This window comes from Blennius ocellaris (genome assembly GCF_963422515.1).
Source record: "Blennius ocellaris genome assembly, chromosome: 12".
In the NCBI taxonomy this organism is placed as follows: domain Eukaryota; kingdom Metazoa; phylum Chordata; class Actinopteri; order Blenniiformes; family Blenniidae; genus Blennius; species Blennius ocellaris.
In genome coordinates, this window is record NC_137661.1 from 11,330,308 (window position 1) to 11,344,773 (window position 14,466).

At 42.6% G+C, this 14,466-nt stretch overlaps 1 protein-coding gene across 1 annotated transcript in view; it reads right to left on the reverse strand.

The window, feature by feature from the left end:
• Positions 1 to 12,159: 12,159 nt before the first annotated feature.
• The window catches only part of nek7 (NIMA-related kinase 7), a 67,883-nt gene continuing 65,576 nt past the window's right edge, over positions 12,160 to 14,466 (reverse strand). The window contains exon 10 of the mRNA XM_080506782.1: positions 12,160 to 14,466. This exon is cut by the window's right edge and continues 1,066 nt beyond it. The gene's annotated coding sequence lies outside the window, so the exon portion shown is untranslated.

The following is a 14,466-nucleotide window of genomic DNA, read 5'->3' on the forward strand; positions in this document are numbered from 1 at the left end:
TGTGTGTGTGTGTGTGTACGTGCGTGGTGTAAATGCACCCCAGGACTCGCCTAAAGGGGATGTGGATTCCCGGCCTCCGCTGAGATGCGGCAATACAACCAGGATTTCTACCAGTGGGGGGGGTGGGGGGGGGTTGTGTGGGTGTGTGTGTGTGTGTGGTGTGTGTGTACACGTGCACGCATAAATGTGTATTGGAGAGATGCAAGACGCATCAAGTGACTCGGTGCCTCGGGGTCAGACACACACACATGCAGAGAAGGCGCTGGTGCTGCGGCGGGGTAAACAAGAGCAGGTTGTTAGATCTTATCAGCCTCATCACACGCTTTATTATGCTGATTTGGGAGTATACTGTAAACTAATCAGGAATCCGGGAGTCACGGGGGGGCACTCGGCTTAAAGGTTAGGCGTATAGAGAGAGGAGAACTTGCTCTGCATCTAAACTCATAACTTTTTTTTTTATCTTCTTCTTCTTCTTCTTCTTTTTTAACTCACAAAGCTCCACCGCCACAGTACAAAGAGAGCTCATAGCTGAAAGGTTGTAACCTTTCACCCAGGTTTGAAAGGTCCAATTCACGTCTGCCTGGGTTCATTTCAGAGGTGTGGGGTGATTGACTGGCACCGGAGAGCCCAGCATTGACTTGGGGATTTTGAATTGAAGTCAGGACTCGGCCTGTCTGTGGCTATATGCTAATACTGGCCTTTAAACAAATTCACAAAACACACTTCCAGCCTCATGTTTGTTCACTTGCATAAATGCATATGATTCTTATTCTGCACTGAACATCTCCGACTTACACAACAACACGACAGTGCACTGGCATAAAGTTCACAACGTCTATTAATTTTGAGGCATCTGAATAACACCCCAGTGTTTATTAGACCTGGCTTCTCGCTTAATAAATAATGAATATGAGAAGCCCCTCTGGTTTTGTGGACTTCCCAAACAATTCTGTTCATGACGATCTTTGATAAAACGTCACTCAGTTCAACCGTTTCTGAGCCAGAGGGTGACTGGGAATGTACACAATTCTAATTTGGCTCTTTGGTGATTCATGCTCATTGAGTGTATCTGACAAGCACACATTAACACAAAGTGGCACACCAGCAAGTCAGACAACAAATAGCACATTAAATGCAACGTACTGATAGTGAAAAATGAGGCTTTTCCTGGTGATGGTGGCAGAGTGGAGGTTTGGGTCGACGCATGGATGGACTGGGACACAAAAGCAAAACTCTGGCAGGGTCGTCACTGCCTTCAACCACAATATGCATTTATAAACATGGAGCAAAGTCGAGTCAAGGACAATTATTCCCATCAAAAAATGCAGGAAGCATATAAATTCCTCGAATGTGTATAAAATACAAGCGCACAAAATACAGGCTGGTTAGTTTTCATTTTTTAGTCTCGACAACATTCATGTTCACTAATAAAAACAAAAACAAAAGCATAGATGGAGAAGTACAATCTCCTAAACACTAACTCAGGCCTGGAGCCTGTGTAGAGTCCGCATGTTCTCCCTGCTCATACGTTGTGTTTTCCCATGCAGTTCGGCACAATCAGGAAACTGGCGATTCTAAATTTTCCCCCTGTCGATTTCACAGTTCCTTCAAAAATGCGGATTGTCTGAGGGACGCGTGCTTGTTTTTGCACAGGGAGAAGACGTGTAGGAGGCCAGCTCATACTGTAAGTTGGGAATGGACCGAACTGAATTGTGCACAGAACTGAGGGAGATGGTGGAAACACTTGAAGATGAGTGCATTATTATCCATCCATCACAAATTCTCTACCTCATCCAACTTTTTGGAATTACAAAAATTACAGCTGGCAGGTGAAGACAGGGTCCATCCTGGACAGGTGACCTATTGACCTTTGGCCAAGTCCCGCCCTCCTTAGTTACTGTTGCTAACGCAGACGAGTTGTCGCGGGTGACTGCATGTTTACATGGCAGCTGTCAGAGTTGAAACCACACCACGACGGGCGCAACACAACTTTTGGAGCCCGTATGAAAGAATTTAATTGAGGAGCCTTCGGCAAGGTCGGCATCATGCAAGGAGTGCTCTGTGCAAAATGTTAAACTGGACATGGATGAGAAAAAGCTGCAGTCAGACGCACAGATCTTCATTGTTTATCGGGTGAGCGAGGTGACGAGTTTAAGAAAACTCATCGTTGCTGGTGTTATATGATTAATATCATAAGACCAGATTGCTTAAATTATACAAGACACTTAATCCAGAGGATTATTATTCCATGTTTTGTTTGGTTTTGGGAAGTGGGATGAAATAAGCCCTGTTGAATCACTGCTGCATGTTCCCCAGGCACATCGTCTGACCATTGTTACATCTGTCAAGATACAGTTACAAGTTACAGTGTCAAAAGTTCTAATGGTTCGCCACAGAGTTTTATGCTGGGAATGTTCGAGTTGACTTTTCTGGGCCGTTGGTAGATCAACGCTATTGGATCGTTTGCGTTCAGAGCAGTCAAAGGTCGATTACATTACTTGTGAATCTTTCACCAGCACACCTTTTTTGGATTGTGGGAGGAGCCTGAGTACTACGGGGGAAAAACAGTGCAGACACAGGGAGAACATGCAAAGAAGCGACCCCCATGCCTGGGCTCAGAGCACTGATATGTTTTTACTGTGCTCACCGCTACGTCACCATGTGGACCAGAGCATCAGTCATAAAAAAAAACGTTCTCAAAAGCAAATCTACAAAATGCTTCATGGAATAAAATCCCATTACATACAGGTAAAGTGTTAACAAGATGGTGAAGAGCATAAAAATCAATATGTCAGCTGTTAAAACAAAGTAAACAATCATCAGCCTGTCCAGTCCAGGATGAATGGCGGTCAAGTATTCTAGTTTTATCCTCCATATCAGTAGTTTAATAGTTGAGACTCACCCCTGATAGCATCCGATGCGTCATCAGTCCATATGGTTGTTGGGTTCCCTCTATTTTGTTTATAGCGTATTCTTCTCTGCACACGTCGGTGTGGTGCCATTACAAAATCAAGCAACAGCGCCCCCCTGAGGCCCGGCATACTAACTACATCATTGTCCCTGTATCCGCTGCTGCAGCGTAAACACACTCCCTTTTTTTTTTTTTTTAAACAGATTCGGTGTAAACGGGGCCTTAGTCTTAGTGCACATCCAGAGAGGGCTTGTGAAAGTTAATACACACGCACATCTTTTCTATACTGCTGGGAAGCTATAACAAGATGGACGTGTTCTTGAATTTTAAACTTGCTGTGATTTATAAATATTATGTATGAGTAGCAGTGATGAGGCTGTAATAAAAGCCTGTCCGTATTCCCGCGGGGTAACGCTGGCCTGATCTGAGGGAGCCTTCAAGATGTGACTTGTCTGTCGATGTAACTCCTGTGGATACCAGTTACTTGATCACGCCACTGTCCTTTAACTTCATTACGATTCACAACTTTTACGCGGTCCAAGTTTCCCCACGTGCTTCACCTGTAAATGAACATCATTGGTTGGGATATTTAATCACCCGGAGAGCGTTTTGTGTCAACATGCGCAGCAATGCCTTGGTGCTGCGGCGATGCGCTCATGTGGCCAGATGGAGGGAGCGTCACTTTTAATCTGCACCTGCGTGCGCCGGTGCTGCTTGATATAATAAGCTGTCTTTGCGCGTGTTCGTGAGGGCTGTCATCACAAGACCCGTGTTCGTGTTCATCCCGAGCCGATCCTCCGCACCCCTCCTCTGACACGGGAGGCTCCAGCGGGGCTGTCTGTCGTTTAGGACTCGTAAACAAGGTGCATGTTGAGAGTCGAAGGGTCCTGCTGCTTTGGTGTCTCCTGTCTGCTGTCAGAGAGCGTGCAACACTGTCGAGCAGCCGAGAGGAGACAAGGACAGGAGAGGAAAAGATGGAAGAGGACGAGGGAGGAGATATCTGAGGAGGAGGAGGAGGAGGAGGAGGAGGAGGAGGAGGAGGAGGAGGAGGAGGAGGACGTTATCAGGATAGAAGACTTTGATGGTTTAGGAAAACACAGAGAAATGACCAGGACAAAAAGGACGAGACAAGTTTAAATGTACAGGAGCAGGATAATGTCTCATATTATGTTTTTGATTCATCCTTAAATAGGTTGCTATATTTGATATCATCTTGAAGAATGTCCATTGTGTTTGGTTTAAAAAAAAAAAAAAAAAAGGACACTGAAGGGGAGAGAAGAGGAAAGTACAGAAGTAGACAGGACACATTCTGAAAACAAAGAAACAAACAAAAGAAGGTAATGAAGAGCTTAAGGATTAACAAGGATTAGAAGATATGATAAAGTGAAAAGAAAACCCACACTGAGACAAGGACTGATTAAAGCTGCAGAAGACTACATATTATTTGATACAAAAGTACAGTTGGGCTATAATAGGTAGGTACTTTCACATTTTATTACAATATAATTGCAAAATATGAGTCACAATTGTACTTTCATCATCTTTATTTTCAGGGGTATCCTTATCTGTGTTTTTTTGGGGGGGGGTCATGTCATTTCAGAAGACCGATTTACTCCTGCGATTTCTGAATGTAGTTATTTAAAAAATGTACAGGATAAAATACAAAAAACAGACAAACTGGACACGGTACAAGAGAACAAAACTCAAAGGACGGAGGACAAATCAGTGAGGGGAGGCACCGGACGTGTGAAAGTCGAGGAGCGTGTGACAGGTAAATGGTGACAAATAAGGTATCGAACAAAAAAAAGAAAGAAAGAAAAAGAAAATACAGCTCAATGTATTTTCTATAACTATAAATATTTTTGTTTAAACATTCTTTTTCCTGACGGCTTTCAGTCTGGAGGAACGGCGAGCAGCCGGTTAATCAGGTCATGTGACACAAACAATCCTGGTCTGAACTAAGAGGATTAGTTAAAGCTGATATGTGACATGAATTAGCCACAGTAGAGTGAAGGTGAAGCGGCTTTATGGAGAAGCCACTGGTGACAAGAAGGCCTAAACAAAAACAAATCTATGTAAGACAAAAGATGAAGAGGACGGAAGGAAAAAAAAAAAAGAATCTAGGACATCAGTAAAGATGAGGAAACAAACGGAAAAGGACCCGGCAGGAAGAAAGAGTCTTGTGAAAAAAAAAAGTCAACTTTTATGTAAAAGTCAAAAACGGTCAACGAGAAAGAAAATAGAAGACCGTCAGTAGAGGACAAAAAGTGACAGAACAAAAGATATTGAAGAAAGGTTGAAAACTGGAGGAAACCAGACAGGGTGGAGACAAAAGTGACGATGATGATGGACACCCACAAAAAAAGACAAGGCCAAAAGAAGTGTAAATAATTAATAAGGGAGAGGAGCGCCAGACAAAACAGAACCCAGAGAGAGGCGACGGCACAACAGGAGGAGGACGACACGACTGTCCACTGAGCAATGGGAGCAGCGCTGAGGTCCACGGTCCAACGAGAGACACCTGAAGACAGGCTGAGACGGCGGCTGGCAACTTTGTGTGATGACCTGCCAGCTGACAGCACAACCTGACTTTATACATTCTTCCTGTTATTTCTGTTTAAAAAGAAAGAAAGAAAAAAAGAAAAAGTGCTTTTGTTTTTGTGTGCGCACTAAAACCATTTTGGTTTTCCTCTCTACACACACACAGACTCACACACACACACACACACACACACACACACACACACACACACACACACACACACACACACACACACACACACACACACACACACACACACACACACACACACACACACACACACACACACACACACACAGGCAGCTCACCTGGAGGTGGTGGGTGGGAGTGGGAGGATGGGGTGTGTGTTTCGCTGTGGGCCCTGCAGACAGGCCGATCAAAGGCTCCTCAGTCTTTGTCTGCTAACGTTGAATAGACAATGGTAAAGAGGGCTCGCTTTGATTTCAGCTCACTTTTATTGATCACACAAGAGCCGGGATTGAAATATGAGAGACAACCCTGAACTGGATTCTTCTTTAGCTATTGATTATATCCAGAACAGACGGCATTTCACAATGATCCAAGTTTTTATTTTATCCTCCTTTTTATCCACCAAAAAAAAAAAAAAAAAGTGTGTCTGGCTCCTTCCCTGTCTTTCAGGTTGCAGCTCGTAATACACTGACTACCCTAATTTTTTTTTACCAGACAATACCTTGTCTTCAATGTCATTTTTTTTTAACAGCTTCTTAAAGTTGACATCCAAAACTTATCTTGGATATGCTGACAGGAACCCCCCCCCCCCCCCCCCCACACCCCTTCTCTCCTTGTGTCTTTTATCCCCCCCCTTCCCATCTCAGAAACCTTTAAACCTGAGTTTTAGGAGGATGGTTTGTTTCCATAACTTCAGAGGTGGTACAGTCAGAATTATCTGGAGGTGGGTGGGTGGTGGTGGGGGTGAAGGGCTCAGGGAAGGACCGTGGGAACATGGAAACACAGCGTGGCCAGGTACAACAACCACCCCTCCTCCCCCCATTCACACCACACACACTCAAACTCATCTCCCCTGTGTGTGTGTGTGTGTTCGGGCCTCAACTCATCGCAAAGCAGCTGCGTTGAAAAAAAAATCCCGTCGCACGGCCTTAAATCGGAAACCAGCAATCAGCTTAATGTCCCGAGCGTTGCAGTTATGAGGTGAGATGCAGAGCTGCCTGTGAGCTCACGGTGTGTGCAGTGGTTTAAATTTAACTTTACTGGTGATAATAAAACAAAAAGTTACACACACACACACACACAAAATAAAAGTCAGTTCCTGGACCACAGTAATATACAGAGCGACTGCAGGATTGCATAATGTTGCATGAGCCGTAACAATTAAAATATGATTCTTCCAAGAACGTGAACGTGGGTTTCCACTTTGAAATCAGATGTTTCCTCATCTGAAGCAGCAACGTGAGCGTTTCTCTTGATACCTGCATTTCCCTCGTTTCATGGCACAAGTAGAGGCTTTGTCTGTGCTGCGTCTGTGTGCAGCCGACAGTCCCTTCATCTTTAAAAGTGACTCTTTAGGGCCTGTTTAAGTCGAGCTGACAGATGTGGTTATTTGGGACAGCTCATTGGCAAGTTTATAGGGCAGAGTGCTTATTTTACGGGGGCCGAACACATGTGCTTGTGACAGTGAGGGAAATCCTTCTGGAAGTCTGGCATACGGCTGAAATATAGTAGGACTTAGGAGGACATAAAAAAAAATAACTCGCCCGATCTTTGTGGTTCTTTTGTCACAAAAGATGGAAGATGATAAAGTTGAACTGAACAGGCGTTCATGTCAAAATTAAACCTGGGTTTGATTCACTACGCCGACCACAGGATAGACATTTTAAATTCATTGTTGATTTTTCTCTTTAAAGAAAAAAAGTATATAGTAGAAAGAATTTGTTTTTTGTTCCGTAGTACTGAAATAATATATAAAATTATCTACATATCTTATAGATTGCAAATATCTTTTCCTATTGGTGATGTTATGACTTTAATTCACACTATTTATTCATTTATTAGGGAAAAAAAGGAAAAGAAGCAATAGTATTTCTTTTCTTGGTGGGTAGATTCCTGTGAACTGTTTTTGTCCTTTGCCTTTTAAAATAATTGTATCATCAGTCATCGGAGTCATGCTGGAAAAATGCCCTCGTATTTACGACTGTGGTTCTAGTAGTACTTTTGTTGTAGGTTTTGTTTTTTTGGGTTAGCAACAATCCTGTGAGGAATACAGTTTTTAAACAGTGAAATAAAGTTTTTGTGATGCGATCAGGGTTTCAGCAGTTGGTGGTTCTGTCTTTCTTTCCACATGTAAAAAAAAAAAAAAAAAATGCCGGCAATGAACACAAGCATGCGGGACGTCATTGACAAACACGACGGTGTATGTGTGTGTGTTTCGATGGAAGGCTCTGCACATCTGACACCACTCCCCGGCCACCTGTAAAAGTGTGTCTCCTGAGGGTCGGGTTTCTTTTGAACATGTTTAAGACGACATTTGTTCCCCAGTCGTTTACAGTTTGTGAAACCGCTCCACTCCGGAAGCTCTGCTCCCATGCTTCCGAGGTAAAAAAAAAAAAAAATTTGCGAGGGCCGGCGTTTTTTTAACAAACCTCCCGTCGGCCTGCTGGATGGACGGGGGTTAGCTGCAGCGTGTGCCTTTTAAGAGCCCCTGACGGCTTTCGTGAACCACTTGGCCATGTTTTTTTATTTTGGGCTGAGCTCGCTACAGGCTGCTTGTTTCTTTACTGTGCCCCCTCTGCGCCAGCCTGGTGGTTGCAGATTAAGGACATTTAGAGCCAGAGTCACTCATTACACCAGTGTTTGTGTGCACACATGCTTATTATATGTGGTGTTTACTGCATGTGTGTGTGTGTGTGTGTGTGTGCGCCTGCACGCCTTTACACGCGCCTGTGTGTGAGGAGCGGTGCCGATGACTGACGCCAGTCGCGGCCCTGCTGGGGTGCAGCTTCCGACAGATAAATGACTGCAGGGACCGTCTTCCTCTGCCTGAGCCTCGCAGCGTTTTCCCCCGAAGAGCCCCGCTGCTGACAAATACTCTAACCTGAAAACCGAGCGGGCCGACAAGACGACCGTTTCATTCTAAATATGAGTTTAAACCTGTTTAAAGTTACTGAAGTTCAAACAATAGCAGCTTTTCAAATGATGAACAGGACTGCGCTGCTGTTCCCGCTCGTGTTTGGAGACTGTCCCTGGTGGTTCTTCTCTCCCAGCAAACTAATATGTTTGAAGCTCAGGCTGCCATTGCCAAGTATGCGCCACAAGCTATTTCAAATGTGCAAAAAAATATTGATATTCCAGACTTCAAAAAACAAAACAAACAAACAGGGGGGAAAAGGAAAAAAGAAAATCCAAGTGCATGTCCCCTGGAATGGCCCCATTTCTTTTTTTTTTTTTCTCTCCCTCAAAACACTCGCATTCCATCTGGGACGAACCATGATGATGCTGAGAGATTATTCTATTTCTTCCACACCTCCTCTTTAATGTACAGGAAAACACACACACACACCGTCGCTTATAACGTACCTTAAAGTCCCGCTGTCTTTCAGCCCGCATGAAGCTTGTATAGAACACCTCTCCTTGTTCTCTTTTCAACAACTTCTAATATGATTAACTGCAAAACTCACATTAAAAAAATACAAAAATACCCAAACTTTCTGAAAACAGTTTGCTTTAACATATAGATTCTGTAGCATAATGGACACTTTAACGTTAACTTGAACCTATGTAACATTTACTGGGCTTAGCAAAAAAAAGTGGGCATGCATACAGCTTTGTGGGACTGCGTTTATCTGATCTCCTTCCAACCAAAACAGCAAACTAATGCTCACAACACTTGTTTGTATCTGGCGTTATTCAGATAAGACTTACATATATTCCACCTCCCTTAAAAAAAAAAAATGCTTCAACAGCCACACCACCTCAGTGTACTCGTGTCCAAGTGGCTGTCTGCTGAAGGGTATTAAAAATGGGTTCACTTGTGGAGGACAAGTGCAGTGCAGTTAAGATTTTCCACCACAAGATGGACTTAGGGATGCATGGATCTGGGATGTATGGAAACAAAAGAAAAGAAAAACAAAATAGGCCTTTATCACTACACCTAAAACACAGATGCAATTTCTCACAATAGATACATAAAGGGCTATGAGGAGGGTGTGTGTGTGTGTGTGTGTGTGTGTGGTGGGGGGGGGGGGGGGGGGGGGGGGGGGGGGGGGGGGGAGTTCATGCAGAGAAAAGCCAAACAACTTGTGTATTAATTCTAGTTATTTACTTTTGTTTGTTTTCACTGTGTTTGGGGTGGGGGGGGGGGGCACCTTGGGAGCAGTCCTCGCCGTGATGAAACTGAGCATCAGTCCCCGTGGAGTTCATTACGGGGAGAAAGCCAGTGGCCACCCTCACTGCTCCTGGGCCAGGGGGGGATGAGGAGGACCCACGGGGATGGCGTTTTCTTAGTTTGGCGGGAGGAGCAGAGAGAGAAGTCACAGTATGGAGTCAGGGTGTGGTAGGAGGATGGGGGCACCCGGGGGGGGGGGACCAAAAGTAAGAGGGAGACGGTAAACACTCATCTAATGACCTCAAACAAAGCGGCAGAAATTAAAAGAGGGTGGCACAAAGGAAGGACTTCACTTGTGGACCAATTGGACAGTTTTCCTTCTTCACACTTTGAGTGAAGAAAAGCAGTCGTGGTTGTTTAAGAGAGAACGTAGGAGATCGTTTAACTGACGTCAGCTGAAGAAACGATTTGCACAGGTAGTCGATCAGGCCAGATGATCCAACAAATCTGGAGTTCAGGATCAAAACGTATTTCTTTTTTTCTGCACATGCTTCAATTGGTCATCTGAAGTTGGGGGGGGGGGGGTTCTTCCACATTTTGAACCAGTGCTTGGCTCCAGGAGCATTGGCTAGCAGATCTGATTGGTGAAGACCCAAGCTCTTAACCAATGAAGGGGTGAGAGGAGAGCACGGAGCACGACTGCAGCTTCTGGCCTCAGTAGACTGGAGTATTCTCCAATAGATCAAATAAATACAACCAGTTCCCACGTCCCACTGTGTCTTTAATCATTTCTGCTTAATCCGGGACGTCTCTTGCATTACGGCGGCAACAGGGACGGAGTTTTCACCTGCTTTTGCTGTTAAGATACGTCCGTCAATCTTTAAGCTGCGTCTTTCCACAGGCGACTTTGCGTTTCACTGTTAGTCGCGGCAAAATACGAAACAGAAATCAGCAGCTTTAAGAGACTGAGATGTGTAAAAGTTGTCTGGTTTCCAAATGAGTAGCAACCAGACAGAAACTGAACTTCCTCTCAACCAGGAGCAGAAAAGGTGGTCACACACACACACACACACACACACACACACACACACACACACACACACACACACACACACACACACACACACACACACACACAAATATTTTCATAGTACCAAGAGTGACTGAAATATTCCATTTGTTACTAACATTTGTCAGATTTATCTTCAATTATTTAAACTTTTTATGGCAGTCAAACTACAGAAAATGTAATAACCAGAAATGCCAACCGTCTTATCAGGACACACACTTTCAAAACCTTGCTGTTTTTAAACTTCATACAAAAACAAAACTCCACTCAAGAAAAACACATTTAAGAGTTTAGCTTGACTGAAGTGGCAGTTTGAAAAAATATTTTAGAAAAACTTTTTTTTTTTTCCCCCCATAAACAAGCAGCACAGAAAAACAAAACAACCTCAAAACATTTTATTCTGAAGGAGAGATCCTGCTGGGAATCTCAAATAAATTGCAGTGTTTTGTTGGATCTAGGAAAAGTTATACTGTCATAGTCACAGTAACTGTTAGAGGTACAACAAAATGTACAGAAAGCATTTTCTGAATTATTGATCATTATTTAGAATATGTTGATTAATATTTAAAAAAAAGTCTCATGATGTTAAATGACTTGTTTGGAAAGCAACAAGAAAACTTGTGTTTAAGCATCAAACAGCAGTTCAGAGTATTTGGCTTCCTGCTTTTTTAATTTTTTTAACCTAAAAAAAGCTGGTTCCAGAGTGTGGAAATCTTAAAACACCACCTTGTCTTTGAGGTGTGGATAGGCAAGACGCATATTTGCAGAAATTATTATTTCATCGCCCCACAGCTCAACCCTCTGCAGCGTCACTGAGCAACAACAATGGTGGACATTTTTCATTTCAAAATGTATCCACTGCATTTTGACTGTCTCAGGTTTTTTTTTCATTACATTGGAATCGTTAACCACAAGATTTGTGCCTCAGAAGTCCCTAAGAATGACACGGTTAATACATATTATTAGTATAACTTTTGATTAAAAACCTGACATTGTAGAGGAAGTAACAATGCACCAAAATCACTCTTGTTATTCAGCCAGTCTGTGATAATGATAATTAGCAAAGTCTAATATGTCAGTGGAATATTCAACTAGATTGCGTTTCGGAACATATATGAACAAAATGGACACTTACGGGGTAAATAAGTCATTAAATAACCTATTAAGAAAATACTTTTTATTAAATGTAATCTTCAAGTTAAAAGGACCAAATAGTTAAACAGGAGGGTTGATTTGTACTCAGTCAGTGTGAACACAAGTACAACCAGAACCTGTACAAACTCACAAAAGGCTCGAGTCACCACGTTTAAGGAGAAACACATTAATCACTCACTCAGGAAATCTGAAAAGCTTTATTACAATGAGTTTGCATACATGGCGTTTGTGATGTGGGTATTTAATTTGACATGAAATGTTCAGTAAACAACTAAACAACTTACATGGACAATAAATAGCAATGGCCAATAGCTTACTAATTTGGACTACGTGGACTCTTCCAAACACCGACTCCGGACGGACACACAGACAAGTGAGGACGAAGGCAGTCGAGCTCCGTCACACGACGACGACGACGACGCACAAGGACAATCAATACATGGCTGTATTCCTCAGAGCGACTTTGCACTGTGTGTATTACGCATCCCTCCAACACTTTCTTTTCAAGATGGTGATTTGAAAGGACAATATTGTAAATGCATTGTCAAACTATTATAATTGCATCTTTAAAAAAAAAAAAGAAGGGGGTCCTGTGAAACATACACATTTTGGGGGAATTCTATTCTGTACAGCATCAAAGTAAACCATTTGAAAAGTGCATCAAAGCTCCTCTGTAAATACAACAAAATACTGAAACGTTTTGATGCTATACAGATTGTTCTCATACAGGCCATGAACAGGACGGAGGTTGGAGATGGTGGTGAATTAACATCATTGCTGCAGCACGTACACACACCCACACACACAAACACACACACACACAAACACACACACACAGTCTTACCGTCGAAAAGTAAAAGCAATATAAAGTACACAAAATGTAGGACAAGGTGTACAATCCCAAACTGAAACTGCAAACATTTGCAGACACACACTCAAAAAAAAAAAAAGAAAGACAACACAAACAAAATATTTTGTTTACCAAAACAAAACAACCTTTTGTTGCACTTGCGAGCTTTGATTTTTTGCATACAACACATGTTAATATCATTAAATGTTATTAAAGAAAAAAAAACACACAGACATTGGGCGTACAGTTTTCAAAGAATGCTTAAGATATTTGATAATGTCAAAATGAAACCTGCCCAAAACATGCTGGAATCACCTGCTCACACTAAAAACATTGTTATAAACACACCGACTGGTTGATCCAGATGATTTTACCATCCGTTTGGAGGTGACGACACGAGGCAGCAACTCTACAGCTGAACTTTATTGTGAAACTTGAGATGTAAACTGACTCCTGCACTTTGCTGCAAGGCTGCTGAGCGAGGAGGCTGAAGTCGCAGCCCTGAAACCAACACGGGCTTCGACACTCCATAGGAAAAGGAGCCTGCCGTAAATAAGTCACACTTATCGAGAGTGTGACGAGAACAAAGTCAATGTTTCTGAGGAGACTGGATTTATCCGCAAGCCTTTTCTCACATGAGAACTTTCCTTGCTTCTGCTTTCAGACCAACATGAGAGGGGAAAAAAAAAAACAAGCCGGGAAAGAAAACACATGCACCTATTTGTGACTTGGAATAGCTCAGAATTTATTGCCAATAATTGCAGCTCAAACTGCAGTTACAGCCACTATACATGTGTTCCTCCTGGCTTTCTGATCCCAGACACCTCACTGTACTGTCAAAGTCTCTCGCTCTGTGGAAACCCAAGTTCCTCTGCTTCTGCTCATGTCTGTAAGAACGGATGTAAACATTTTGAACAATAACTGTTGTTGCTATCCGACTAAAAATATATTACTACTTAACTACTAACAAGTGACGAGTCTATCATCATTGGTTCGGTTGAAGAGAAGCTGGTTTAAGTCTTTGGTTTGACTGACATGGTGATACTCCATGAATAAAAACAGTATTTATTTAATTGTATATTTATAAGGATGTGTTTTAGTAGTGAGGCAGTTGAGACGGTGGCATGTTGAGAACCCCCAGGTGCTTATCCAAGCAGGGCGACAAACTATACCGCTGTGTGATATAGTGGATATACATCACTCTCTCCTTCCAAGCACAAAAAGCCTTTATTCATTTAGTGAGGTTTTAATTGTTTATGTACACTAAAACAAATTAGTCCCATTGGTACGTTTTAAACTTCTTCTTTTTTTCAGTACATGTCTTTGATACCACTTCCATAAAAGTCTCTTTTAACATATTTTCAAACCCTTTCATCTAAATGTGCAACTTTGATCTTTTCCTCTTTACAAAGGCCATCGGTTAGGCACACTTTGGTGAACAACTATACAACAAAATATTCCAATATATCTTAATTGTGACAACAACAAAAAGACACATACACTGCAACTTACACAGAAACACGAAAACTTTAACTTGACTACCTGTGTGGTGGGACAAATGCATCTACTGGTAAACCGTGTTTTCCTTTGAATATTTCTTTGAGATTTCCGAGGCCCCATTACATAAACCTCCACACGA